We start from the raw sequence: 27,966 nt of genomic DNA on the forward strand, positions 1-27,966 counted from the left end.
GCACCGCTGGCAGACGGCGCGCTGGGAGCCGTCTCCGCGTCGCCAGGTGGCCGATGGCTCACGGAGACCCGCGACGTGGTCCAGCTTCCAGCTCTCACCAACTGACCTCGAGCCCCTTCCGGCTCTCCATTATATCCCCTTCCCGCGTCACTCAGACTCTGCCCTTCACCACACCCCTTAAGAACTTTCCAGATAATACCACCCCCTAGCGCCCGCGGGCTCCACCCTTGAACCCTTTACCCGATGGCTCGTGTTGCCTGGATGGCTTAGGGGCTGGGGCGGCGAAGCCCCAGCCTACGCTCGCATTACACATGTAAGAATTAAAGCTGTTGGGAATGCATCCCCAAATATACAATTGTTTAATGAACTCCTTTATGCGCCAATTTGATTAGTGGCCACTTCTCCAGCATACACATTTTGAGCGCTAAGCGAGGTCTGCCTGTACAATAATTTTCACTATTATTATTCAAGCATACAAATACCTCTCTAGACGTGGGCAGCATGGCTCGACCTCTGGTCTTGCTCCGTGAATTGCCGGCATTCTCGCAGACGCCCCATGCCTCACTGCATGCAGCTAAAGACATGGCTGTACTCTCCAATTGCTGTCAAATGAGAAGAGAGTTTAAAACACCATGAAGCACTTTTCTTGACACTGCAACACCACCACACCATCTTGACTAGTTTTACCGTGTCAATGACCACATATGCCAATGCAATTTATATACAGTGAGGGAAAAAAGTATTTGATCCCCTGCTGATTTTGTACGTTTGCCTACTGACAAAGAAATGATCAGTCTATAATTTTAATGGTAGGTTTATTTGAACAGTGAAAGACAGAATAACAACAAAATCCAGAAAAACGCACGTCAAAAATGTTATAACTTGATTTGCATTTTAATGAGGGAAATAAGTATTTGACCCCCTCTCAATCAGAAAGATTTCTGGCTCCCAGGTGTCTTTTATACAGGTAACTTATGAGATTAGGAGCACACTCTTAAAGGGAGTGCTCCTAATCTCGGCTTGTTACCTGTATAAAAGACACCTGTTCACAGAAGAGTTTTAGAAGGTTATGGGTTTAGAGGTTTTGATATTTAGGGGATTAGGTGAGGGGTTTAGTGGGTTACGGTTTTACAGGTTGAGGGGTTTAGACGGTTTGGGGTTTATAAGGTTAAGGGTTTAGGCAGTTAAGAGTGTTGGGGGTTTATGGGTTGCGGTTTAATAGGGTGAGGTGTTTAGACGGTTGGGGTCTTAAGGGGAAAGTCCTTCAGAGGATTTGGTGTTTAGAGGGTTAGAGTTTAGAACGTTTTGAGTTTACAGGGTTTAGAGAGTTACGTGTTTAGAGGTTTATGGGTTTTAGAGGGTTAGCGGTTTAGAGAGTTACGTGTTTAGAGGTTTTTGTGTTTCGATTGTTGGATGTTGAATGGTTTAGATGGTTAGTAGTTGAGGTTATAAGGGTATGTGTTTAGGTGTTTAGAGGTATCGGGGTTTCAAGGGTTAGTGATTTACAGTGTTAGGGGTTTAGTGGTTTGAGAGTTGAGGGTTTAACACGTAGACTTTCACAACTAATATTGTCCATAATAAAGTATTTTTTTGGTTTAGTCTCCAACACTAAATGGTACTTTTTGTTGATGTGACAAATTTTACTAATTGGCTGTTTCAGGTGGTGGTTGGTTTAACGACACGTTTATATTTACATAATCTAACAAAAAAAACCTTTATGGGTTTAGAGGGTTCCGGGTGTAGTGGATTATGTTTAGAGGGTTAGCATTTTAGGGGCATAGGTGTTTTAAGGGTTAGGTGTCTAGAGGGTTCGTTCTTTAGAGGGTTGGGGTTTAAACGTATTGAGATTAGGTTACAGATTTAGGGTTTTAGAACGTTAGGGGTTTGAGGGTTAGGGTTTTAGAGGTTGAGGATTTAGGAGGTTATGAGTTCAGAGGGTTAGGGGTCTAGAGGGTTAGTTGTTTAGAGGGTAGTGGTTTAGATTGGTTGGTATTTAGAATGTTAAGGATTTAGGGTTTTAGAAGGTTAGGGTTTCAAGGTTTAGAGGGTTAGGGATTCAGAGGGTTTAGAAGTTTTGGTTTTTAATGGCTTAGACGGTTAGGGTTAAAAGAATAAGGGGTTTAGAGAGTGAGGGTTTTGGTGGGTTAGGGTTTTAAGGGTAAAGGGGTTGAGGGTTAGGGGTATAGGAATTTAGAGGGTTAGGGGTTGAGATGGTTAGTGTTTTGGTGGTTTAGAGTTTAAGCTTTTAGAGGGCGAGGGGTTTAAAGATTAGGGTTGTAAGGGTAAATGGGTTGAGAGGGTTAGCGGTTTAGATGGTTATGGATTTAGATAGTTAGGGGTTTAGAGGGTTTTAATTGTTCGAGGTTTAGTGGTTAAGGTCTCTGTGCGAGTCCAACATGTTTCTATGAGTCAATGGTAAGATAAAAAGAGTTCAATTTAATTTGTATATTTCGAAACAATTTGTTTACTTTTCCTGTGATGTTTTTGTATTGTATTTTTGTTGTTATTTTCTGACCCACCCGATTGGACGTCTGTGAAAACATCGTTATAGCTCATCAGATTCATCCAGTATAAATAAATATTCAAATTAAAATTCTATTGACATCTGTGCGAATCTATGGATTTCTGTGAGTTTTTGGGCCTTTGAGTGTATGGATCTCTGTGTGAGGCTATGGGTCTCTGTGCATGTCTATCGGTCTCAGTGAGTATGGGGTCGCTGTGTGAGTCTGAGTGTCTGTAGTAATGTATGAGTCTCTGTTGGAGTCTATGGGTTTCTGGGTATGGTTGTTTGTGCGAGTCTTACATGCACAAATTTAACTTAAAAAGGCCATTGAGGGTTGCGGAATCCAAGTTGAATATTAAGTTCCCTGCAGTGCAAGCCAGCTCTCTAGTCGTGTCATCAAACAGCCCCTTTAACTCTTTATAATAATAAAATAGACTTACTCCAGGAGATCCACACTGAGTCACAGTCAGGTCCTGAATTGTTTTTTTACATTTTCGACGAATAAATGATGAGTTCTTACACAAGTGGAGGGGGGGGGGGAATTCGAGAGACTTGCACCGTTGTTTCAACTGCCATAGAAACAAACTGGTGACCTTAGGATCATCGCAAATCCAGTGTGCTAACCATTACACTGTGGCAAATCACCCACACGCTCACTCACCGAGCTACACGCTCACCTGTACACACATTCACTCACGACCGCAGCTCACAACACTTCTCTTTCTGCTTCTTCTCTTTTACTGACCCCATGCATAAAACATCAAGGTGCCTTACAATGGGGGGGGGGGGGGGTAAGAAGAGGCTAAATTAAAATTCGAGATGCTTTCTTAAAAGATAAATATTTTTAGGGGGGACCTGAAGGCCCAAACTGAACTAGACTCCCTGACCAACTTTGACAGAGAGTTGCAAAGTCCAATGGCCACCGAAGCAAAATCCCGGTCGCCCATGGACCACTTTGAGCTTTCTTCTCGCGACACAGAGATCTAAATCAGCGATTCTGATGATGCAATTTACATGAAAGTGACGCTTCACAGTGGACGTTACAATTCCCGCTGATGGCATTACTACTATAATAGCCCAGAAATGTGTGTAATGCACGTGACGTCACTCCACATGCCCCCTCCCCCGTCATTAATAATAAAATAATCATGAGCGGGTGGATTTTTACACTCACGCGGAAGGCCGAGTGGAAAGATAGTTTTTTCGCAAAGTTGCTTCAAATATGACGTTTCTTTACAGAAAGTAAAAAATAAATATACGCAGCAGTGCTAAATCCGTACGTGACGTCACTGCAAAAGAGACACCCCCCCCTCATTCATAATCATGAGCGGGTGGATTTTTACATTCCCGCAGGTTGATTGGAAATAATTTGTTTTACGCAAATTAACTTTAAATTTGACGTTTCTTTATTGAAATGTAATCAAATCAATATTTCTACGCAGCAACAAAGTGTATTTGGTGTCTTTATTTATTTCTTCAGCACTTGAAACAAAAGGTAAGTCTAATTTTTGCTTCTAAATTATTATAAAAGTAGCCTATAGCCCGTCCAAGGACGGGTGTATTGCAGTTAATCTGAAATATTCAATCGAAAATAAAGACCCGCTCATGATTATTAATGAGGGGGTGGGGCCAGGGTCCACATGAGTGACGTCATCATGCCATGATTATTGATGAAGGGGGGGAGCTCCATGTGGAGTGACGGAATCCGCTCATGATTATTGATCAGGGGGGGGGAACTCCATGTGGAATGACATCATCCACTCTTGATTATTAATGAGGGGGTGGGTGGCGTGGTCCACATCAGTGACGTCATCCGCTCATGATTATTAATTAGGGAGTTTGTGTCCCGCGCGTGACGTCACTCCACATGCCGCACCCCCGTCATTAAGGTAGAGCAGAATTATTATTTGTTGCAAATTCGCTTTAAGTTTCACGATTCTTTATTTAAAATGAATCTAATAAATAATTCTACGCGGCAACAAATTGGATTTGGGGTCTATATTTATTCCTAAGATAAGTCTAATTTATGCTTCTACATTTTGGTTAAATAGACATTTCTCGGTGATTTTCCAGATATTGTATTGCAATCCAATTTATTTGCACCCCAGCGGCCGAAAGCAGAAAATAATAAAGTATCAGAGCAGTGAATTAGAACAAATTGAAGGTCAGTTATATACAGTGCTACAGTGAAATGCAGTGAAGTGTTTTATGACATAATTTCGTGCAAGATTCACTGCCATTCAATTAACACAAGATACAATTATACTCTGCTAATTTTTTTCGTAAATATTACAGCTTCCGTCCTAGGATGGGCAAAGAAGCTATTTTGATAAGAGTAGGCCAATGTGTGTTGCTGTCACGGTTCAAATTTTCCAAATTCACAAATGACCGACAAATTCCTCAATTGGCATTCCACAAAGCAACATCACAACATGTAGCTACTGCAGACTACTGTATGTGCTGTACTGCGCCTTCGTGATAGCCTTGCGCTGTAAGCCTTGCAATTTTACACCTCCCCCTTTTATATCGTTTAGAAAATACGTTGTCACTTCATTATCAACGCCACCGCTACCCGACTAGCGTTGCCTCAACCCACACTCATGTCGCTGACAGCATCGTCTGCCCTTTCTCGCAACCGTCGCCTCTCAACCTTCACCTCCACCTAACCCTGTACACAAACTACTTTGTATCGCGCATAAAGAAATGTTCTGTACTGTGGAGTACAATATAGTAATTACGCATGATATTTTAGTGATTTTATTTTCATAATGTACTGCTAATAATGTTTTAACGTTTACTGCCGAAACTAGTATTGAGTGTAGTATTTTTAGTAATTGAATGTAATGTTGCGGATATACGTCTAGGATGAAGATGCACGCATTAACACGGCTTCAGCATTGTTTAGTCCTCGTGGCAAAATTGCGTTGATTTACGTCGTTTCGGTATTCGTTGTCGCACATTTAAGCAAAGCATCCCCGACATAAACCGGGGTATTACTGTCAACTAAATTATTATTATTCAAGACTTACCACCTCACGTGTAGGTCGTCGCGATCGCATGCTAGAAGCTTGCACATTTGCCTGTTTCTCATTACGAACGTGTCCCAAGGCCTTGTTCAGATCACCTTGAGTGTGGGCCAAGGCAACTGCGTGCACGGACAGTGACCCACACTCGGCGCGGAGACGTGCCACCACCCCACGCACCTCGCGGCTGTACAGGTACATGTGGCGCACACTCACATTCACCTCCACCTGTCAGGAGGACAGAAACAAGAGTTAGGGACAAGGACATTTTTATTATTGTTACACTTCCTGACCCAGAAAATCCTAAGTCTCAAGAATATTTTTAACGAGGGTCATGCCATTTTTTTGGCAGCAGGAGGGGATGATGATTGCATGTGTCATCCGAATTCAGTAATTTTGCAAGTAATTTCCAGCATTGGGATAGATGAGCAATACATGTTCAATTGGAAGGGGTTTTTTATTTTCTGGGAGGAAATCCATGTGTAGTGAGTCCAACTGAGTTGCAGAAGTTCTTCTTCAGAGGCAACACAGTGCATCGCACGCCGTGCTCTGCTAGAGCCGGCATCACTCTGCAACACACACGATGCTGTCCGGCACCATACAGTGACATCCCCAATGTCACTCACTACACATGTGTAGAGTAGTATGACGACATGACATCATAAGCGCTGTGAGGCGCAATGACGTCATGTCACGGGAAATACTTAAGGGGGACCCCGTGGCGAAAGCGGGGTCGTTGTGGGAGCCCGGGATGGTGAGCGTCTTAAGAAGGTCTCTCCTGCTCGTGACCGGACGGTGTTGGCTGATCCCCCGTCCGGGTTCTACGAGTAGGAGAGCCGAAGATACAGCCAGGGGTAGGGCTCAGAGAAGTCTGCAAGAGCCGGTTAATATTACGTGGGGTGCTGCTCTCCTCAGTCGGGTGGTGTTGGATAAGCCCCCATCCCAACTCGAGTGAGAGGCCAAGAGATAGCCCAGGCTAGGAATAGATAGAGCCTGACGTCCGCGTCAAGGACTGAGTGTAGGGACACCTACCTCTGGTGTGTTTTGTTACCTCTGTGTTAATAAACTGGCGCAAGCCCTTACTAAGAGTTCAGTCTACGAGTCGTCCATGTACAGCAGGTGGAGAACATACACACTCCTCAATTAAGCCCACAAATCAACTATGCATCATAACGCTGGCCGTGGAAACCTAAGTTTATGAATAAAATAATTGACGTGGCTCAGCGGTAGTGCATTTGCCACTTGTTGCAGAGGTTTGCGGTTCTATTCCGACAGGCCGTCCTGGTTAATACTAAGATGTACGAGCCGTAAAATAAACGCCATCGGCTTCACAGGGGACATCGAATATCCCGTTTAACACGTCCATTGTGTGTATTAAAATAGCCGTATCAATGACAATACTATATTCTATCAAAAAAAATAAAAAAATATATTTTGAAACAATCTTTTTTATATGTTATGTTTCGGCTTGGGTCTAGTTGTCAACGCTCAACTTACGTAGGCTGTAATTGACCACGGTCCCTTATATTATGGCAAGCCTCGGGGCCACTTCCTGGAGTTGTGGAGTTCTGCCATTACTCATACGGTACATTTCATTAAAGCGTGTTTAAAAAAAAGTATTTTAAAATATTACTTATTCAAAAGAAGTTTTAGCATCTGTATTATTAGTGCTGTTACCAATACCTCAATGAAGCCCTCATATATTGCTCATACATGTGCAATAATACAGGTCGATGACAAGCGACTGTTCATTCAGACGCTGTCTTTCCGACAGACCTGTTCTTCACCTGAGGACGGCTGCTTGCGTTGTGGCCGAAACGTCGTGAAAATTGTATTTTATTATGTTTTATTTTTATTATTTTATTATTTCCCTTCTACGTGACTTTACCGAAAGAACCAAGAAGAAGCGACTGTGTCTCCGTCTGTTTATTTCTTCGTTATATGGACAGCTCGCGTTCCGCTCTCTCGGACGTTCCGCGGCGCGTCGCGTGAGCTGGCGTCCCGCTCTCACGCCATTCTCTCGCTCACGGCGCGTCGCGTGAGCTGGCGTCCCGCTTCCCCGCTCCCGCGCACCGCTGGCAGACGGCGCGCTGGGAGCCGTCTCCGCGTCGCCACGTGGCCGATGGCTCACGGAGACCCGTGACGTGGTCCAGCTTCCAGCTCTCACCAACTGACCTCGAGCCCCTTCCGGCTCTCCATTATATCCCCTTCCCGCGTCACCCAGACCCTTAAGAACTTTCCAGATAATACCACCCCCTAGCGCCCGCGGGCTCCACCCTTGAACCCTTTACCCGATGGCTCGTGTCGCCTTGATGGCTTAGGGGCTGGGGCGGCGAAGCCCCAGCCTACGCTCGCATTACACATGTAAGAATTAAAGCTGTTGGGAATGCATCCCCATATATACAATTGTCTAATGAACTCCTTTATGCGCCGATTTGATTAGTGGCCACTTCTCCAGCATACACATTTTGAGCGCTAAGCGAGGTCTGCCTGTACAATAATTTTCACTATTATTATTCAAGCATACAAATACCTCTCTAGACGTGGGCAGCATGGCTCGACCTCTGGTCTTGCTCCGTGAATTGCCGGCATTCTCGCAGACGCCCCATGCCTCACTGCATGCAGCTAAAGACATGGCTGTACTCTCCAATTGCTGTCAAATGAGAAGAGAGTTTAAGACACCATGAAGCACTTTCCTTGACACTGCAACATCACCACACCATCTTGACTAGTTTTACCGTGTCAATGACCACATATGCCAATGCAATTTATATACAGTGAGGGAACAAAGTATTTGATCCCCTGCTGATTTTGTATGTTTGCCCACTGACAAAGAAATGATCAGTCTATAATTTTAATGGTAGGTTTATTTGAACAGTGAGAGACAGAATAACAACAACAAAATCCAGAAAAAACGCATGTCAAAAATGTTATAAATTGATTTGCATTTCAATGAGGGAAATAAGTATTTGACCCCCTCTCAATCAGGAAGATTTCTGGATCCCAGGTGTCTTTTATATAGGTAACAAGCTGAGATTAGGAGCACACTCTTAAAGGGAGTGCTCCTAATCTGAGCTTGTTACCTGTATAAAAGACACCTGTTCACAGAACCAATCAATCAATCAGATTCCAAACTCTCCACCATGGCCAAGACCAAAGAGCTCTCCAAGAATGTCAGGGACAAGATTGTAGACCTACACAAGGCTGGAATGGGCTACAAGTCCATCGCCAAGCAGCTTGGTGAGAAGGTGACAACAGTTGGTGCGATTATTCGCAAATGTAAGAAACACAAAAGAACTGTCAATCTCCCTCGGCCTGGGGCTCCACGCAAGATCTCACCTCGTGGAGTTGCAATGATCATGAGAACGGTGAGGAATCCACCCAGAAATACACGGGAGAATCTTGTCAATGATCTCAAGGCAACTGGGACCATAGACACCAAGAAAACAGTTGGTAACACAGTACGCCGTAAAGGACTGAAATCCTGCAGCGCCCGCAAGATCCCTCTGCTCAAGAAAGCACATATACATGCCCGTCTGAAGTTTGTCAATGATTCAGAGGACAACTGGGTGAAAGTGTTGTGGTCAGATGAGACCAAAATGGAGCTCTTTGGCATCAACTCAACTCCCGTGTTTGGAGGAGGAGGAATGCTGCCTATGACCCCAAGAACACCATCCCCACCGTCAAACATGGAGGTGGAAACATTATGCTTTGGGGGTGTTTTTCTGCTAAGGGGACAGGACAACTTCACCGCATCAAAGGGACGATGGACGGGCCATGTACCGTCAAATCTTGGGTGAGAACCTCCTTCCCTCAGCCAGGGCATTGAAAATGGGTCGTGGATGGGTATTCCAGCATGACAATGACCCAAAACACACGGCCAAGGTAACAAAGGAGTGGCTCAAGAAGAAGCACATTCAGGTCCTGGAGTGGCCTAGTCAGTCTCCAGACCTTAATCCAATAGAAAATCTGTGGAGGGAGCTGAAGGTTCGAGTTGCCAAACGTCAGCCTCGAAACCGTAATGACTTGGAGAAGATCTGCAAAGAGGAGTGGGACAAAATCCCTCTTGAGATGTGTGCAAACCTGGTGGTCAACTACAAGAAACGTCTGACCACTGTGATTGCCAACAAGGGTTTTGCCACCAAGTACTAAGTCATGTTTTTCAGAGGGGTCAAATACTTATTTCCCTCATTGAAATGCAAATCAATTTATAACATTTTTGACATGCGTTTTTTCTGGATTTTGTTGTTGTTATTCTGTCTCTCACTGTTCAAATAAACCTACCATAAAAATTATAGACTGATCATTTCTTTGTCAGTGGGCAAACGTACAAAATCAGCAGGGGATCAAATACTTTTTTCCCTCACTGTATGTAAAACTGCTCAATTATTTACAACTAGCCTTTAGCCCGTCCAAGGACGGGTGTATTGCAGTTAATCTGAAACTTGCAAGTGAAAAGCAGACCGCGACGTGATATTCATTGCATCAATGCGTGTGCAATCTGTAAGGGCGCAGTGACACAGACCTATTTCATTTTAAGGTTATAATCCCTTGTTCATCATTACGTCCTTTTTACTTTGATGTCTCAATAGCATTACGGAGATTGCTTGACTTGAGGGTTTTGCCTTTGTAGTGAGGTTTGTAAGTTAACGCTGAGGAGGGGGGAGGAGGCACCTCGGCCCCCCATGTGGAGTGACGTCAGCCGCTAATTATTATGAATGGGGGGAGGTGTCCATTTGGAGGACGTCACCTTATGATTATTAATTAGGGGGGCTGTTCGATGTGGAGTGACGTCACCTGCTCATGATTATTAATTAGGGGGGTGCGTGCTCCATGTGGAGTGATGTCATCTGCTCATGATTATTAATGAGGGGGGCTGTTCGATGTGGAGTGACATCACTTACGCATGACTACACTATTGAAGTACCGGTGAAGACGCTGGACACCCAGGTTGAGGCACACGTATATTTATTTCAGCTTATCGGTACAGGACAACACTAGAGGGGGTAGCGGCCCCCTCACCCGGATAACTGGGGATACCCCCTAGCTAATCTCACCTATCCCCAAGTCCTCCTCTAACGAGCTAGGGGAGGCTAACTGGCCCGACACTGGTGAGTCGGGCTACGGTCTCCGGAGTCCCAGGGTCTAACCCTGGTTCACGGAACCACGCCTCTGGCTCGCTCCTCTGCAGCCCTGACAAGGGCGGCGTCGAGGGGAGTCCAGGGCTCTAGCTAGAGGATCTTCACTCTTCCTCCTTCTTTCCCAGACTGAGCCCCGAGCTCTCTTTGTCCTCCCCCTTTATACCCCCCAACAGGATCACAACCCCCCAGGCTGCCTGATGCGGACGTCGCTGCGGGCACCCCCCCCGTGTACTCCCGTAACTCCGCCCACTGTGTTTGTTACCCATTGGATCGTATGCACTTACAGCCCTCCCGTAACAGCCCTACATCACCCCCCCCATTACAGCTCGCAGCCGTCCCGGCTGCAACAATTCCAAATAAAGGAACAATTACCCCTCGACCCCGTGTGTGCCTCATTTTTTTAACAAAATGCAAATAGAAGAACAACAACAAGAACAACAACCATACCCCCGAAGGGAATGTCCGACGCACCCCCCCCCCCGCATAAATACGAAATCCGTAAGCACGTATGTACAACTAGCCAGGAACTCCCCCATCACACACAGCACACCCACGACACACAACGCACCCACAACACACACACCGCGCCCACACAACACAACACACTCAGTGTGCAAGGAGCACACCACCGACGCAGCATACAGTAACCATGACACGTGAAGGAAAATAAATTTTTTTCTTTTTCTTCCTGCTGTATATTATAAGAGTCTGCGCATTTTAGCGCGCGTCCTTGCCGCAGGCCCGTCACACGGGGCAACCCCGGACGGCGGACCATCCGGTGGCGGCTGTCCCATGCGAGGTGAGGTCGCGATTGAAGTCGCGCGACTGTCGGCATCACCTGTGGGGGTTCCAGGGCGTGAGCCCGTCATTCCCGGTGCACCTGTGGGTGGGACAGCCGGCAACACATCAGGCGAGAGCAGCGACGGACCCTCCGAGTCGGTCGACCCCCCACATGCTTGGCCTCGCGTGCGTGGCGTGGGCCCCCGCACCGCAACAAACGGCTTCAGCCTAGAGGGGTGTACAAACCACCGGCGCCTCCCCCATTGGATTCGAACGCACTGAGGCCTCAAAACCTCAATAACCTCGACGGGGCCCCGCCACGGGCGTACGAGTTTAGAGGAGGTCGCGAGTGGTACCTGGGGACAGTGCAGCCATGCCCTGTCCCCCGGCTTCCACTGCAGCACGTGCGCGCGAGCCAGTCTGAGGCGCTCGTTCGCCTTCTGACGCCTGTCAGAATTTAGCCTCGCCGCATCCCGCGCCTCAGTCAGTTTGTCAAGGTTAAATTTAACGTGATCGTCCAATTTAGATTTGCCCAGTGGCACGGGGATCTGCAACTGTGCCCGAACAGGTGGGTCGGGTTCGCGGCCATACATAAGAAAGAAAGGTGAAAACCCCGTCGCAGCATGGGGAGCCAATCTGTATGCCGCTAGAACCCCTTGAATTTGTAAGTCCCAATCAGCCTGTGAGTCCGAAACTTGCTGCGACAACATAGACGTGATGGTGCGATGCAGACGCTCGACCATCCCGTCCGTTTGCGGGTGATAGGGGGAGGTTCGAATTTTTTTCGTTCCCAGGAGATCACAGACTTGTTTTAGGAGTTTCCCCGAAAAATTTCTACCCTGGTCGGTCAACAACCGCTCCGGGGCACCCTTGTCCATGACATAACCTTGGACAAAGGCGTCGACGATGGCTGCTGCCGACTGATTCGCCAGGGGCCAGGCCATAGGCCAGCGCGTAAAATATTCGACCCCAGTAAGCAAATATTTATTTCCCCTGGAGGTGGCGGGGAATGGCCCCAGAATATCCAGTGCGACCAGTTCATTTATTCTGGAGACCTGGATGGATTGTAAGGGCGGGTTCGACTCCCGTGCCGGTGGTTTGCGCTGCGCACACTGAGGGCATGCCGCCAACAGATCAGCGACATCCCTTGTCATACCCGGCCAAAAAAAATTCAGCTGAAGCAAGGCGAGTGTTTTCTGGGTACCTAGGTGGAGGAGGCGCTCATGAGCAGCCCACACCACCTTACCTCGTAGGCCAGAAGGGACCACCAGCCGGTGACGCTGGGATTTCCCGTCCCAATGCATAAGCAAGCCCGCATGGGTTTCCCATGCGTCGGCATGACCCGTCACACGCCCCCTCTCCCCGGCGCGACGACGCAACGCGAGGAGGGAGGCATCCTCCAACTGGAGGCGCCCCCATTCATCAACGGGCAATCCAAGCAGGGAATCTCTCCCCTGTTCGGCGATATCAATGGGGACTACCGTTTCATCGTCGGCGGCCGCCGCCAGGACCGGAACCATCACGTCCCCCACTGGCTTGCAACGCCCCGACCCCAGGAGACATGCGCATTCGGAGGCGGTTGGCATCCGTGACAGAGCGTCAGCGTTGGTGTGGCGAACGCCCTTACGATAAGTGGTTTCAAAACTGAAATCCTGGAGGACCTCCAGCCATCGGGACAATTGTCCCGATGGCTGTTGAACCTTCAGGGCGTACTGCAGTGCCGCATGATCTGTGCGGACGGTGAAATGCCGACCGTACAGATATGGGCGATACTGTTGGATGAAATAGACAATTGCCAACAGTTCCCTACGGGTGACACAATATCTTTGCTCCGTTGGAGACAACACCCGACTGCCGTACGCGACCACCCGTTCCACGCCGTCAACCACCTGGGAAAGCACGCCTCCAATACCCGTGTTGCTCGCGTCGGTGTCGAGCAAAAACGGCCTCGAAAAATCTGGGTAAATCAAGGGAGGAGCCTTCACCAGCGCGTCCCGAAGGGAGCAGAAAGCAGCTTCCTCATCCTGACCCCAGTGGAACCGAACCCCTTTAGATGTTAACGCGTGTAGGGGTTTGGCAATTGTTGCAAAATTAGCGACGAAGCGTCGGTAATATGATGCGAAGCCAATAAAACTCCTGACCTCTCCCACCGAGGTGGGAGTCGGCCAGGAGCTGACACACTGCGTTTTGGCGGGATCGGTAGCAATACCCGAGCGCCCTACGATGTGCCCTAAATAACGCACCGACTCGCGTAACAAATGGCATTTTTGGGGCTTAAATTTCAAATTAGCAGCCCGCATCTTTAGGAAAACCGCCCGCAACCTCTGCAGATGTTCATCAAAAGTTTTACCAAAGACAATAACGTCATCCAAATAAATCAGGCACGATTCCCATTGCAATCCAGCCAAAACCAATTCCATCAATCGCTGGAAAGTTGCCGGCGCTGAGTGTAAGCCCATCGGCAACCGGTTGAATTGGAACAGGCCGTGCGGTGTACGGAAAGCAGTTTTAGGTTTAGAATCATCGTCCAGAGGAAGCTGCCAGAATCCCGAAAGTAAATCTAGTGTGGAGAAGAATCGCGCTCCCGCCAAAGCGTCCAGCGATTCGTCCATCCGTGGGAGCGGGTATGCGTCGGCAACCGAAATTTTATTAAGGCGCCGAAAATCCACGCAAAACCGCAACGAGCCGTCCTGCTTTTTAACCAGGACGATCGGCGCTCCCCACGGGCTGGTGGAGGGAGAAATGATGTCGGCGGCTAACATGTCATCAACAGCCGATTTGACATGGTCCTTTTCGGCGGGACTTAACCGAAACGGATTTTGGCGAATTGGCGCGCTGTCACCCGTGTCAATATGGTGACGCAGCAGGTGAGTGCAACCCAAATCATATTTATCACGACTGAAAACGTCGGAAAATTCCCTCAGTAGCGTTCTAAGCTGTTGGCGCTCTGAATTTGTCAGGTCCGTCGATCCCGCACAAAGCGCGTCGATCCACCCTTCATCGCTGTCCGAATGTGGGAGCATCCGGGAAGCAGTGCCAACGTGGTTCGCGACAGGTTCCTCGCAGGGCACTGGCGTCGCGTGAGCGAGCACCGTCCCTTGAGGAACCACCACCGTCTGCGATCCCACATTTAGGACCGCGATGAAAGGGTCCCCGTCCCCTCTTACGACGGTCTGGGCCGGAATCAAATGAGGCCCATTAACCCCGGCCCTAGACGGTCCCAGCAAAACACCCTGATCCCCTATGCCCTTAGCGAAGGGCTTACGAAGTTTCAGAGGCACTAGCATTTGAGCTCCCGGCGGCACACGAACAGTTTCAACGACGAACGCCGGTACCGTCGCGAACGCCGACCGAGCCGCCGCAGGGGATGGCAGGAACGCCATGCGCCGCCCCGATGGAAGCTCAATGCATCCTTGGTCGATCAAAATACGAATGGGCATTTTACCTAAGAAATCCGTCCCCAGCAGGCACGGAACCGCCAGCGAGGAGGAAACGAAAATCGGCCCCGACAATTTGATGTCCCCAATAGAAATTTGCGCTCGAATCTGTCCCATGATGCCGAGAGAGCCCCCGTTAGCGGCATAGAATGGGACGTTAACCGGCAGTAAAGGCCGGCTTTGTACGGGCAGAATATTGTAAATTAATTCCGAAATGATTGTCGCCGATGCCCCCGTATCGACCAAGATGCGTACTTCTACCCCGTCAATGTGTCCGACTACGGCCGACGACCCTGACGACGCGGCTACCACGCGATGGGCCAACACGGACCACTGTTTGGGCTCGATTTGAGTCCCCGCAGTGATCCGCGTTGGCCCCACGCAACGCGACATCGGCCCCCCGTTTGTTGTGGTGCGAGAGCGTGCAACGGGTAGGTGCTTTGGCCAAACATGTGCGGTGCCGCGACTCGCCGGGTCATGTTGCTGGAGCTTGGGAGGAGGAGGCCCGGCGTCCCGTCGAGCCGTCGTCCCGCGCTGTCGAGGAGAGCGGCACCCCGAGGCGACGTGGCCCCGGACGCCGCAGTTGAAACACCGCGGGAGCCCCGGTGGAGACGACGGGCGGTTGAAACGGCTTGACCCGTCCCGGGCCGACCGTACTTCTTGCGCCTGTTGCCGTCGATGGTCGACGGCGAAGAGCTCCTCCGTCGGAAGGGTGGCTGCAGCCACCGCACGCCCTGCCGATGCCCTGCTGGCTTTCCGCCGCAGGGACAGAAGGTTGGCGTGAAGGAGGCGCGCCGCCTGAAGGGAGGTCATCTCGGCGTCCTCCTGTGCGACGACAGCGATGTCCAGGTCGTCTGCCAGGAGGAGTATTTTCTCCGTGACCATCGCGTCCACGCCATCGTCGTCCATACGGGGAAAAGCCGTCTTAGCCAGCGCTAGGAGGCTCGTCCTGTATGCCAGGGGCGACTCCTTCTCACCCCGCTTGCGCTCGTAGAACCGCTCTCTGCATTCCGCTGAAGGTCCATAGACCCCGGCCAGCAGCTGTAGTGCCTTCGGCAGAGTAGACCGCTTCTCTTTCGGCGCCGATGTGAGGGCGGCGAGCGCGTCTGCGTCGAGGAGCGCCGGCAGCGCGCAGAGGGCTTCATCGTCGGACCACCTTGCCATTTCTTGGTGGGCGATGAAGCGTCGCTGGAAGCCGCCCCAGTCGCCCTCTGCACCAACAAATTCTTTCAGCGGAGGCAGCCGTTGTTGTAGCGCAGCGTTCGCCTTGGACGTCTGTAGGCTGCTATCCCCGGGACTCGGCTGTGCGTCGGCGCGAATGGCAGATGGAATCGCCTGTCGCGGATGTGATGACGCTCCCTCCGCTGGAGATGACGCAGCTGTCCCAGCGAGAGCGGTGTCGGACCCAAGGTTGAGCCCGGCCACGCCCTCCGCAGCTGCCGTGACGATGGCGGGAAATTCAAAGTTTGAGTTTTCAGAAATGGCGGGAAGGCGCTCAGGTTGACGACTCCCCTCGCCCCGTGGTGGACCACCAGCCCCCAGCCGCGTGATGTTTTCCAGCGTGGCGGCAGCGGCGTACAGTAGCTCCGCCAGTCTCTCGTGAGCCAGCCGTAGCGCGTCTGGCTGCGGCCCCTCTTCATGCCGATGCCCCGGTAGGAAGGCGTCGGCCCCCGGCTGCGCCATGTCTTGGTGAGCCGCCTCGGGCTCAACGACTTCAGCAGTGTCCTCCTCCGGTACTCTGGCTCGAGCTGTCTGACGTGTTTCCATGTCCGTAGTACTTCTGACACCAGATGAAGTACCGGTGAAGACGCTGGACACCCAGGTTGAGGCACACGTATATTTATTTCAGCTTATCGGTACAGGACAACACTAGAGGGGGTAGCGGCCCCCTCACCCGGATAACTGGGGATACCCCCTAGCTAATCTCACCTATCCCCAAGTCCTCCTCTAACGAGCTAGGGGAGGCTAACTGGCCCGACACTGGTGAGTCGGGCTACGGTCTCCGGAGTCCCAGGGTCTAACCCTGGTTCACGGAACCACGCCTCTGGCTCGCTCCTCTGCAGCCCTGACAAGGGCGGCGTCGAGGGGAGTCCAGGGCTCTAGCTAGAGGATCTTCACTCTTCCTCCTTCTTTCCCAGACTGAGCCCCGAGCTCTCTTTGTCCTCCCCCTTTATACCCCCCAACAGGATCACAACCCCCCAGGCTGCCTGATGCGGACGTCGCTGCGGGCACCCCCCCCGTGTACTCCCGTAACTCCGCCCACTGTGTTTGTTACCCATTGGATCGTATGCACTTACAGCCCTCCCGTAACAGCCCTACACTATGTGTAACACAATTTTTGTTCCTGGGTAGTAAGTGTTATTTTTTAATTGCTTCTGCCTAAAAAGTATAGAAAATGGCTATTATTCCCCACAAACTTTGGTTTTGTGACCAGGACAGTGATATTTAGAAATGTACCTATTTTCAATGAGAAAACGGGCGAATTTGTGTCTTTTCGTTCACATAAAGTCAGAAAAAAAACATGAATCGAAATTAAGATGTATTTATACTAAAGTAATACAAAAATTATTACAAAAGATTTAGAAGTGAGTAGTTTTTGAAGATTTACAATTATACTGTAAATTACTTTCATGAATCAGCCCCCAAATGTTAGCCTCCCATCATGTTCTCATTATACTGTCCTTGGTAGCGGCGTTCAAAGTCCAGTATATCCTGGTGGAAGCGCTCGCCCATTTCCTCCGAGTGCGCTGCCATATTCTCCTTGAATTTATCAAGATGAGCATAAAGGAAATGGACTTTGAGGGACATCCTACAGCCCATTGTGCCATCGTTCTTCACCAGTCTCAACCAGCTCCACATAGTTTTCGGCCTTGTGATTTCCCAGGAAGCCCCGAACGACTGCGACAAAGCTGTTCCAAGCCGCTTTCTCCTTACTTGTGAGCTTCTTGGGGAATTCATTGCACTCCAGGATCTTCTTTATCTGTGATTCGACGAAAACACCAGCTTTCACCTTTGCCTCAGACAGCTTCGGGAAGTACAGTGGAACCTCGGTATACAACCGCTTTGGAATACGTCGAATTTGGTATACGTCGTATACGTATAAAAAATATATCTTGGGATACGACGTCTTGCTTGGGATACGACGCCTTTGCTAAAACTTGTGTGGGTCGGGATGAGTCACCGCGTACAGTACCCGCGTATGCCCCGTTCACGACTGAAACAAAGCGAGAGTGGTGGAGTAGCGGGGGGAGGCGGGGGACGTGGGGGGGAGGGGCGGGGTGGCGTGGCGTGGGGGAGAGGGGCAGGGGATGTGGGGAAAAGGGGCAGGGTAGCGTGGTGGAGAGGGGCGGGGGACGTAGAGGAGAGGGGCGGGGGACGTGGAGGGCTGCCCCCATGGAGGGCCCCAGGTCGAGGCGCGTGCTACTTGCGGGGTTGAGACACGCCACGTGGCCAGCGCAGCTGCCAGCAGCGCGGTCACGTGGCTTCTGTAAGCATTTTCGTAATTAGTGTCTAAATTATTTTATACAACCCCATTAATGTATAATATGCCATATAAAATATCATTTATTTTCCTCTGGAACGGATTATTTCCTTTCCCTTTATTTCTTATGGGAAAAAATCGTTTGGTATACGTCATTTTCGGTATAAGTCCTACCTTCTGGAACGAATTAACGACGTATACCGAGGTTCCACTGTAGTCTTGAAGGTACTTGAAGGCTGCCGACTCCTTATCTACAGCTCTGACAAATTGTTCCATAAGGCCCACTTTGATGTGCCGTGGTGGCATCAGCACCTTCCGGGGGTCCACCAGTGGCTCCCACTTGACGTTGTTCCTCCCCACAGAGAACTCGGTCCGCTGTGGTCAGTCCCACCTGTGGTAGTGCGCCTTGGTGTCCCTGTTGTCCCAAAGGCAAAAATAGCAGGGAAACTTGGTAAAACCGCCTTGGAGACCTTTCAGGAATGCCACCATTTTTAAGTTTACGATGACCTCCCTGCCATACTCATCATACTTCAAGGCATCCAGCAAGGTCTTGATGCTGTTGTAATCCTCTTTGAGGTGCACCGAGCGAGCCAGGGGAAGAGACGGGTACTTATTACCATTACGGAGCAGCACGGCTTTGAGGCTCCTGGATGAGCTGTCAATGAAGAGGCGCCACTCATTCTGGTTACAGGCGATTCCGATTGCCTCGAACAGACTGGTCACATTGTGGCAGAAGCAGAGCCCATCTTGACGGGTGAAGAAGCTGCAAAAAGGTTGGTGACGCTTCCTCTGATCTGCGACTTGCACACTTGCATTCAACCAGTTTCACTGCTTGAGCCGAGACATCAAAAGCTCAGCATTGGACTTGGTGAGACCAAGATCTCTGATCAAGTCGTTGAGGTCTTTTTGGTTTCTCTCCTCGGCTCCACCTCTGAAAATGTCATCTGGATCTACATCTTCCTCGCTCTCTGACTTGCATTGAAAATTGTAAAACATTTTAAAATAAAAAAGTTTTACAATTTTTTATATTTTATAATATAAAATTCCGAGCAACAATTGTCCATCTTACATTCCATAGTTTTTTTTGCATTGCTGGCAGGTGAAATGAGGTGCCCAGGGTTTGTCTTGATCCCCGACAGGCATGCCGAAATATCGTAAATATGCCTTGTGGGCCTCACACATCTTAGCAGATGCTTCAACAGGTACTTTTTCGCTCTTGTATTGATAAATTGGCCGCAGACATAGCAAAATGCGTCTGCCGGATGCTTGCAGCCGCTTAATGCCATCTCAGAAAAATGCAGATATATATCCACTTCGGCAGCTGGAACTAAACTGAACTGGTGGGCTTAAGGCCCCTGTATTTATACTAGTATTTATATTACTGGAAAGTTCTAGAATGTTCTCGAAGTTACTCCAAGTTTACTCCGCACTGAATCTATCTGGAATGCTCAATGAAAATAGGTACATTTAAAAATATCACTGTCCTGGTCACAAAAGCGAAGTTTTTGGGGGGAATATCCATTTTCTGTACTTTTGAGGCATACGCAATTAGAAAATAACACTTACGACCCAGGGACAATTTTTCTTACAGTGTTATTAGTAAGGGGCAGGGGGAGTACTCCATATTGAGTGAAGTTACCCGTTTTGGATTATTAATGAGGGGAAATGGCGGAGCCAGGATTTTCAGGTAGGGGTGGCAACTCCTCCAGCAATGAAAAATGATAGTTGTTAGTAAGTAAGGACTTGTCCCTTGCTTTTTATTCGACGCGTGTGCGGCGATGTGTGCAGCCATCAATCGAGGGTCGAATTCGAACTGTGTGTGATCGGCATCGCGCTCACTTAAGATATGCCTTCAGGGAAGTCGTGTACTGTATACGCAACTGCGCACAATTCTGTGAGTCACTTATAACTGCTTTGACGTTACTTATTGCCAATTATGGACTCAGACTATTGTCATATTATCTCATAGAGTCCCTGGCACATAATAGTATGCTATACAGTGGCAGTGGGGGTCGCAAAATGCCGATTTATTACTAATAAACCCCAATGATCCGATCGAAATTAGGGATTTAGATCGGATCATTGGGGGGGCACGTGCCACCCCACCCCCCACTAGCTCCGCCAGTGAGGAGGGGTGGGGGGTCCATTTGGAGGACGTCACCTGCTCATGAATATTAATGAGGCGGGCTGGTCGATGTGGAGTGAGGTCACGAGCGTTAAGGACAGTCATTCCTGGGTGGTTATTTACAATAGTTATTTTGGTTAGACTACATAACAAACTAGCCAAGATTATGTCATAAGACTCTCCAAAAAGGTGAATTGTCATGTCCACAAGCATTTAACGTGCTAATTATTGTTGTTTGAGCTCATTGGTACATCAGTACACTTGGTTAATATAAAAAATAAAATTACGTAGAGGGACAGATATTTGAAGGAGACATTGCTTATTTATTATTACTGTACTTGTATTCTGCACAACGATGCTACAAATAATTTTGTCTGGCATGCATAACATTCTCCACATGTAGAGCCACTTATAAAGTGCTATATAGTGCTATATTAGTAGTAATGTACATGTGGAGTATGATAATTAGCTGTACACATATACAATATTATATAGTATACTAAATAAAATAATTAATACTGTATCGTCATTGTGAAAAATGTAAGTCCAATAATAATCCAATAATCCGCGTTCCTGTGGGGGATCAAATCGTGGGTCCTGTAACCTGCGGTACACCGTGGAGAGTCGTTAAACAATCCCCGTGAAAACATGTTTACGCTGACGTATGCTATGGATTATGGGATGAATTAACTGCACAGTTGCATTCATTATATGAAATAAAATCACTGATTTTTTTATTACGCGTTTTCTAACACCCAAATGGTGCAACATCTTCCATGTGCATAATAGAGGTTTTTTGGGTTAGATCACGTAAATACAGAAATGTGTCGTTAAACCCGCCACCACCTGACACAGCAAAGTAGTAAGGGTTGTCACGTAAACAGAACATGCCAATACGTCACGAGTACATCACACCAGTTTGTTGGAGAGCCAAGCCACAACGTTGACAATCTGAGTACGACGTTTCCCAAAAACCTCTTTATGAATTATATTGGTCGCGAAAGCCTACGTGTTAAATGTTTCATGTGGGTCTATATTAGAAGATGTCCTTGCATTACACCGTATTGGCGGTACACCGCTGGTGCGCGGTACAGTATCATAACAAAAAATTTGGAATACATTTTAATTTTCCCGCAATTCACAACCCCGGTCAGAAAATATTGCGTCTGTGCGTCAAAATCAATCGGAAGACCAATGTTATGAGCAGCTGAACACAAAGCTTCACAGTCTGTTGCCGTATAGCAGCACCCAGTCTGATTGCGATTGACTGGCTCCGTGTTCCAAAGGCAAGATTTGACTCCTCGTGCCCTAGACTTGGTCGGACGGTTCTTCGAATAATTTCCGGAATCATTGCTCGTCGGACGGTGGTATTAAAATATTATAGGACTCAGGGTGTCATCACATGTTCGAATGGGGAAAGTAGCCACTGAATCTAAGTGCACCTTGTGATGGAGAGTTCTGCAGCTCACTCAAGGGGCAACAGCGACATCGTCAGACTGCTTCATGAGGACCACCGTTATCTTAATTTGGAGCTTTCGTGACTACAGGAATTACTCTTTGGTTCTTTCGGTAAAGTCACGTATAAAGATAAAATAATAAATTAAATACTAGCATACGACGTTTCTCTAACCCCTCCCTCTCTCCGCCCCCTCTGTCTATTTAAGGCCTTGCCACAGAGACGATCGTCAAATAGTCCCCATAATCTGTATGGTGTGGGAAAGCACTCATTCAGCTGTGGATTGATCAAAGGGCTGCACGTGTACACGTGGGAAAATCATCATGATTACCATAACAATGCAATACCAATACCAACAGCATGACTATTGTTGTCATTACAATGACATCATTATCATCTCCCCCATTGTCGGCATCCTCATAACCTCCTCCAACAATCAACATCATCATAGTCATCACCGCCATTATCATCGTGATCATGAACGTCATAATCATTATTGTGACTATCATAATCATGTAAATCATGAACGATTGTCACCATTACCAACACCATCATCATCATAACTACCCCAAACAACAACCACCATCATCAACATCATTACCCCTACCAAAATAAATACAATCATCACTCACAATGCTATCACTACCATCAACATCATCATTACTAACGTAACTTTATCTGTGAAACATCCTGTTGTATTTAAAACAGGTATTCCTAGAATATAAAAAAAAATCACACAACCGGTTTCATTAAGCTATAATATTCTGACATTCATGTTGATTCCAATGACTGCTACGGTATATGGGCATTTCAGTCGGGCAGAATGTAACAAAGACAAAAGATCCCTGCATAGCCTCAACAGACCGCAGGGGCAAGTGCTGTTATTGAACACCTATGAACGCCAACACGGCATAAAATGGGGTGTTTTGGACACATTTATCTAGTGATATTACACACCACACCAGGAACTCATTTCACTTTGAGTATATATGGGGGGGGCGGGGGAGTTCAGCACCGGTGGAAATATTTGCCACCAATGTTGGCCGTGAGCGGGAATCAGGTCAACGGATTTGTCGCGCAGTGCAAAATCCGCCATACTTCTACACAGACGCCGCCCAGATCGTTGAAACAATCGCCAAGTCGCACGCTACCGCGTCCACCACCACAGCCAACAGTGGACACGCGCCCACCACGCGCACGATCGCCCATCGCCCTGTGCCATGACATCATCGGTAGTCGGTTGGTGTCTCTCCCCCCTGGCCTGGACTCGAACAACCCGTGTGTGCGCAGAGTCAGCGGAGCCATCCTTCACGCGAGACGTTTCAACCGATCTCGCGTCTACCCACGTGGACATTAAAGAAGACCCCGTGGCTCTTTGTGATAAAAGCGGCAGACAACCCCAGTGACCCGGTACAAAACAAACAAAAACATCTAACTACGGGTCAATAAGTGTTCGTGCCTTCGCCATATTCTCCCGCACGTGGCTGGTTCACGAAGCGACTTCACCGCACCATGCCGACCGGCCAGCCCGGCTCGGCGTGCCTGTAAATGAGAGCGATGGATCTCCGATGGTGAACCCAGCAGGGATAATGCTAAATCATAAAAGGGATAATAAGATACACCTTTAAGCCATATAGCCTTCTGGCTGGTGGGGGGGGGGTATTCTAGGCGAGCAACCCTGAAGGCTGGCAGAATGTTTATTGGGTTGCTGTTGCAAAAACAATGTCTTTCTAATGTTGACACACCCGACTGTATAAAGTATACATTTTTGGCCGAGTTTACCTAGGGCAGCTAAGTGAACGTAGATTCTGACGAGGCAGGGTGCAGAGCATGAGCCTGAGAAGCATTCACAGAGGATGGAAGCCTACTTTCTGTACTGCCTCCAACAATTACTTTCCTCTCTGTGCCTATGTGTTACTCTCTCTCTATGTATCTTGGTGATATCTGTCTGCTTATATGTCTGTCTATAGTTTTCTGATTAGATTTTTGTTGCTATTTCATGTATACCTGATAATTGGTTTTTTACCCTTCTATCTGGCAACAAAACTGACACCTTTTTACAAGGAGTCATGTTTGCATAGACCGCAATACCTGCAGTCATAATACAAACAAAAGACATAACTCTGATAATGTGCACTGTCCTTGAAGTTGATAAAAAGGTGTCAGTTTTGTTGCCAGATAGAAGGGTAAAAAACCAATTATCTATTTTTACTGGCAAATGAGGTTCTCATTTATACCTGTATGTTATTATTTAATTTATTATTGTATCTTTATACGTGACTTTACCGAAAGAACCAAAGAGTGACCACCGTTATGTTATGCTGTACCGGTGTTGTATTTATGATACTTGATATCCAAGTAAATACATGCTAAATACTTCCTAACAGATCGCGTGAGCACAGCTAGTCTATACTGATACAAACCCAAAAGACGACATTGCTGGATTACGGAAGCAAATCGCGAATCACAAATCCCCGAATTACAGGGATTTGTAGATTACCACATCGCGAATTATTGGATTTCTGCTGTAACAAAAGACATTACACGCCTCCTGCACATATATATGTCCCTCTACGTACAAAACAACTATGTATATCTGCCTTTTGGGAGCGCATCTCAGACAGCATGGGTTCAACGCAAGCAAACTCTGGACCGGTTTTGACATTCAGTGTCTCCATCAGCAGTCCGATTTGGAAGAAACCACAGCTGAAACTTTCTAAATGGTTAGTAGCAATTTCCACTGTCGACGAGTGCTCATTTTGCGTGTCGCGTATTTACAGGTGTCGAGGTTGACCCGATTCGAACAGAGCGTCCATTCGCCAATCAACATCTGGTAGCACGCAAAAAAGATCCTCCATGTCGCCTTAACAGACTGTCGGGGCAAGTGCTGGTAGCGAGCAGCACCCACGAAGGCCACACGAGGGGGCGGCCAACACCACGCGCGACCGCGTTTGTCTCCCAGTGGCGATGTTTCTACACACCGTACCAGGTTCTTACATTGAAACCGAGTCGACCTAGGAGAGGCCCAGGACCGCTAACCACGACGCTACCCCTCCCCACGCACACACAATTCTGGCTCTGACTGATGCGGGACGCTCACTGCCCGTGGTGTTCTCGTGTCGCACCGCGTGTGTGGACGCGCTGGCGAGATGGTAGCTACGTCGCTTGGTATACAGGTCGTCGGTTCTATCCCAACCCCGACTTCGGCTGTATATTTTGAGTTTGCGTGTCTCTCTCTCTCCCCGTGTTCGCGTGGATTTTTTTCCGGGTTTTCCCCTCCACATTAAGAATCAACGCGCGTTTGGCTGCTATAAATTTACACGCGATGATACGCCACTTCCGTTGAGGTATAATGTGGTAGTCAGGTCGATTCTGAAAAAGAGCTATAATACAGCTCAGTGTGGAGCCTTAGCTGGTAAAATATAAAACATACTGAATATAGTTTTGAATAGTTTTAGTTGACTGTTACCTGCACCGCTGTCTCCACTCGCCCCGCGTCTCTCCGGCAACCAACCGCGCGGCGACGTCACGCATCGAGTCCCGATCAATGGGCGAGCGGCGCCTCACACAGCGCCTTGCCACACCCCCACCCCAGCAGGTTGTGCGCACTACTTTTGTAACATTGAATGCGACTTTGGAGTTAACGTACATTGTAATTCGATTTGACTCAACTGAATATTTTCAAACTCTGAGAACGTCCTTTAAAAACATTTGAGCGTATGACAAGATCACTTCATTTTTTGTCCCGGAGGCGGAAAACAACCGCTTGCACGCCATCTCGGCGTGATGACGCGAGTGGGGAGACATCGATTAACAACACTTGAATCGATTCGAAGCCGACGACAATTGATTTTCAAGAGAGCTGCCGTTCGCCACTCAGTGGTGGTGACGTCACCACAGCGCTTGTGCCAGGCTAGGTGCATCTTACGGCTACATGTACTCATCTTCTTGGTTCTTTCGGTAAAGTCACGTAGAATGGAAATAATAAAAATAAAACATAATAATTCTCACGACGTTTCGGCCACAACGCAAGCAGCTGTCCTCAAATGAAGAACAGGTCTGTCATTTCCCATAAATATGCTAAATTCCTCTTGATATCTTCTTGGTTCTTTCGGTAAAGTCACGTAGAAAGGAAGTAACAAAATAATAAAAATAAAACATAATAAAATAATTCTCACGACGTTTCGGCCACAACGCAAGCAGCCGTCCTCAGGTGAAAACCAGGTCTGTCGAGGCGACAGCGTCTGAATGAAACAGCACACGTGCTTGGAGACTATATATAAGCTGGATTGGAAGGGGGGGAAAGGGCGCCTTGACAAAATAATATGCATATCAAGAGGAATTTAGCATATTTATGGGAAATGCAGGTATGTGATTAGTATTACTTATGCCCGTGCATTATGCAGGATTAGCAGCATCAAAGGGAGGGGATATGGGAAATGCAGGTATGTGATTAGTACTATTTATGCCCATGCATTATGCAGGATTAGCAGCATCAAAGGGAGGGGATCTGGGAAATGCAGGAATGTGATTAGTACTACTTATGCCCGTGCATTATGCAGGATTAGCAGCATCAAAGGGAGGGGAAGAAGTGTTAATAGTATGTAGCTGCAGTAACTAAAACCACCACGTAAACAACTAAAGTATAAACTACATAGTATCATCAGTATGCTAAATATACTCTACAATAAGCTGAGTTACTAACAGTAAGTAATACATTACAATTCTACATCGTAAAAAATATATAATATGCTTCCATCTAAACTTTATTCTCTTACATCACACGAGTCTACACCGTACTATATACTGCCATAGACAAACCCAACATTAAATTATATACTGTATTGCTATAAACTATATACATTGTAATATTACACTATGTATTATTCTACCCACCCTAATGTATATCATACTGCTGTATATTCACTATACAATTACGATACTATATATTGCTTTGTACATTGTATTAAGCATATACATTTTTCTATTTGTTATTATACACTGTACCATTGACCGTCGTGTGAAAGATACTAAGAGAAAGCAACGAAATATGTCAATGGGAGAGTAGGGGGAGGGAAACTTGCAGCGGAGCAAAGAATCCATTCCCTGCGGAGAATACAATGCCAGTGAGTGGAACGCGGTCTGAAAGTCACCGTAAACGTGAACACAATCAGTTAAGATCCGAAATGGTTTATCACGTCCTTCCAATGATTGCTAAGCCAGAATCCATCTTCTCGGTTGAAATTGTCTCTGTTTGTATATGTGATCGCCTCATGAACGAATCTCTCATGGTAGCCAGATGGCTTGCAGAGAACCTCTGTCTTGGAGAAGTCAATATCATGTGAGCCCACTGAATTGTAACAGTGATCTGCCACGGCTGAGGTGTTTGTCCTACCGTGTTTTAAGTTTGCTTTATGTTCACGGATGCGGTCCGAGACATGTCGTTTGGTTTCTCCAATGTAACTGCTACCACAGAGGCAACTTAGTTTGTAGCCGCCAGGGTACTGTATGTCTGGAACCACATATTTTACAGACGGGACCAAAAATTCCTCTTGATATGCTAATTATTTTGTCAAGGCGCTCTCCCCCCCTCCATCCCAGCTTAAAAAAGACGCTCCAAGCCTGGGGTTGTCATTCAGACTCTGTCTCCTTGACAGAACTGTTCTTCACCTGAGGACGGCTGCCTGCGTTGTGGCCGAAACGTCGTGAGAATTATTTTATTATGTTTTATTTTTATTATTTTATTATTTCCATTTTACGTGACTTTACCGAAAGAACCAAGAAGATGAATCCCTGCAGTCACGAAAGCTTTAAATCGAAAGGCTACATGTACTGTTTAACTTCTTTCGCACCATACGTAGCCAATCCGTTTTCAAACTGTTTATTTAAAGTGAATAGCTCCCAGGGGTTTCCTAATATCGGAAGAGCGTTCTATAGACAGTCACAGAAACGCATTTGAAAGCGATGCAGTGACCGTCTTTTTTCGATGGCTCGCTGGCAGGAGGTAATGGGACAGACCC

General features: G+C 47.7%; 1 long non-coding RNA gene across 1 annotated transcript; it reads right to left on the reverse strand.

Annotated features, from left to right (window-relative positions):
- Window positions 1–387: 387 nt before the first annotated feature.
- On the reverse strand, window positions 388–19,426 carry LOC144740856 (uncharacterized). Its single transcript, XR_013589803.1, has 4 exons — window positions 18,678–19,426; window positions 8,060–8,179; window positions 5,533–5,754; window positions 388–602 (listed from the first exon to the last, which is right to left on the reverse strand). It is a non-coding gene; the product is annotated as an uncharacterized LOC144740856 (long non-coding RNA).
- Between the last annotated feature and the right edge of the window lie 8,540 nt (window positions 19,427–27,966).

Source organism: Lampetra planeri, unplaced genomic scaffold (assembly GCF_965212315.1).
Source record: "Lampetra planeri unplaced genomic scaffold, kcLamPlan1.2.h2 scaffold_317, whole genome shotgun sequence".
Taxonomy (NCBI): Eukaryota; Metazoa; Chordata; class Hyperoartia; order Petromyzontiformes; family Petromyzontidae; genus Lampetra; species Lampetra planeri.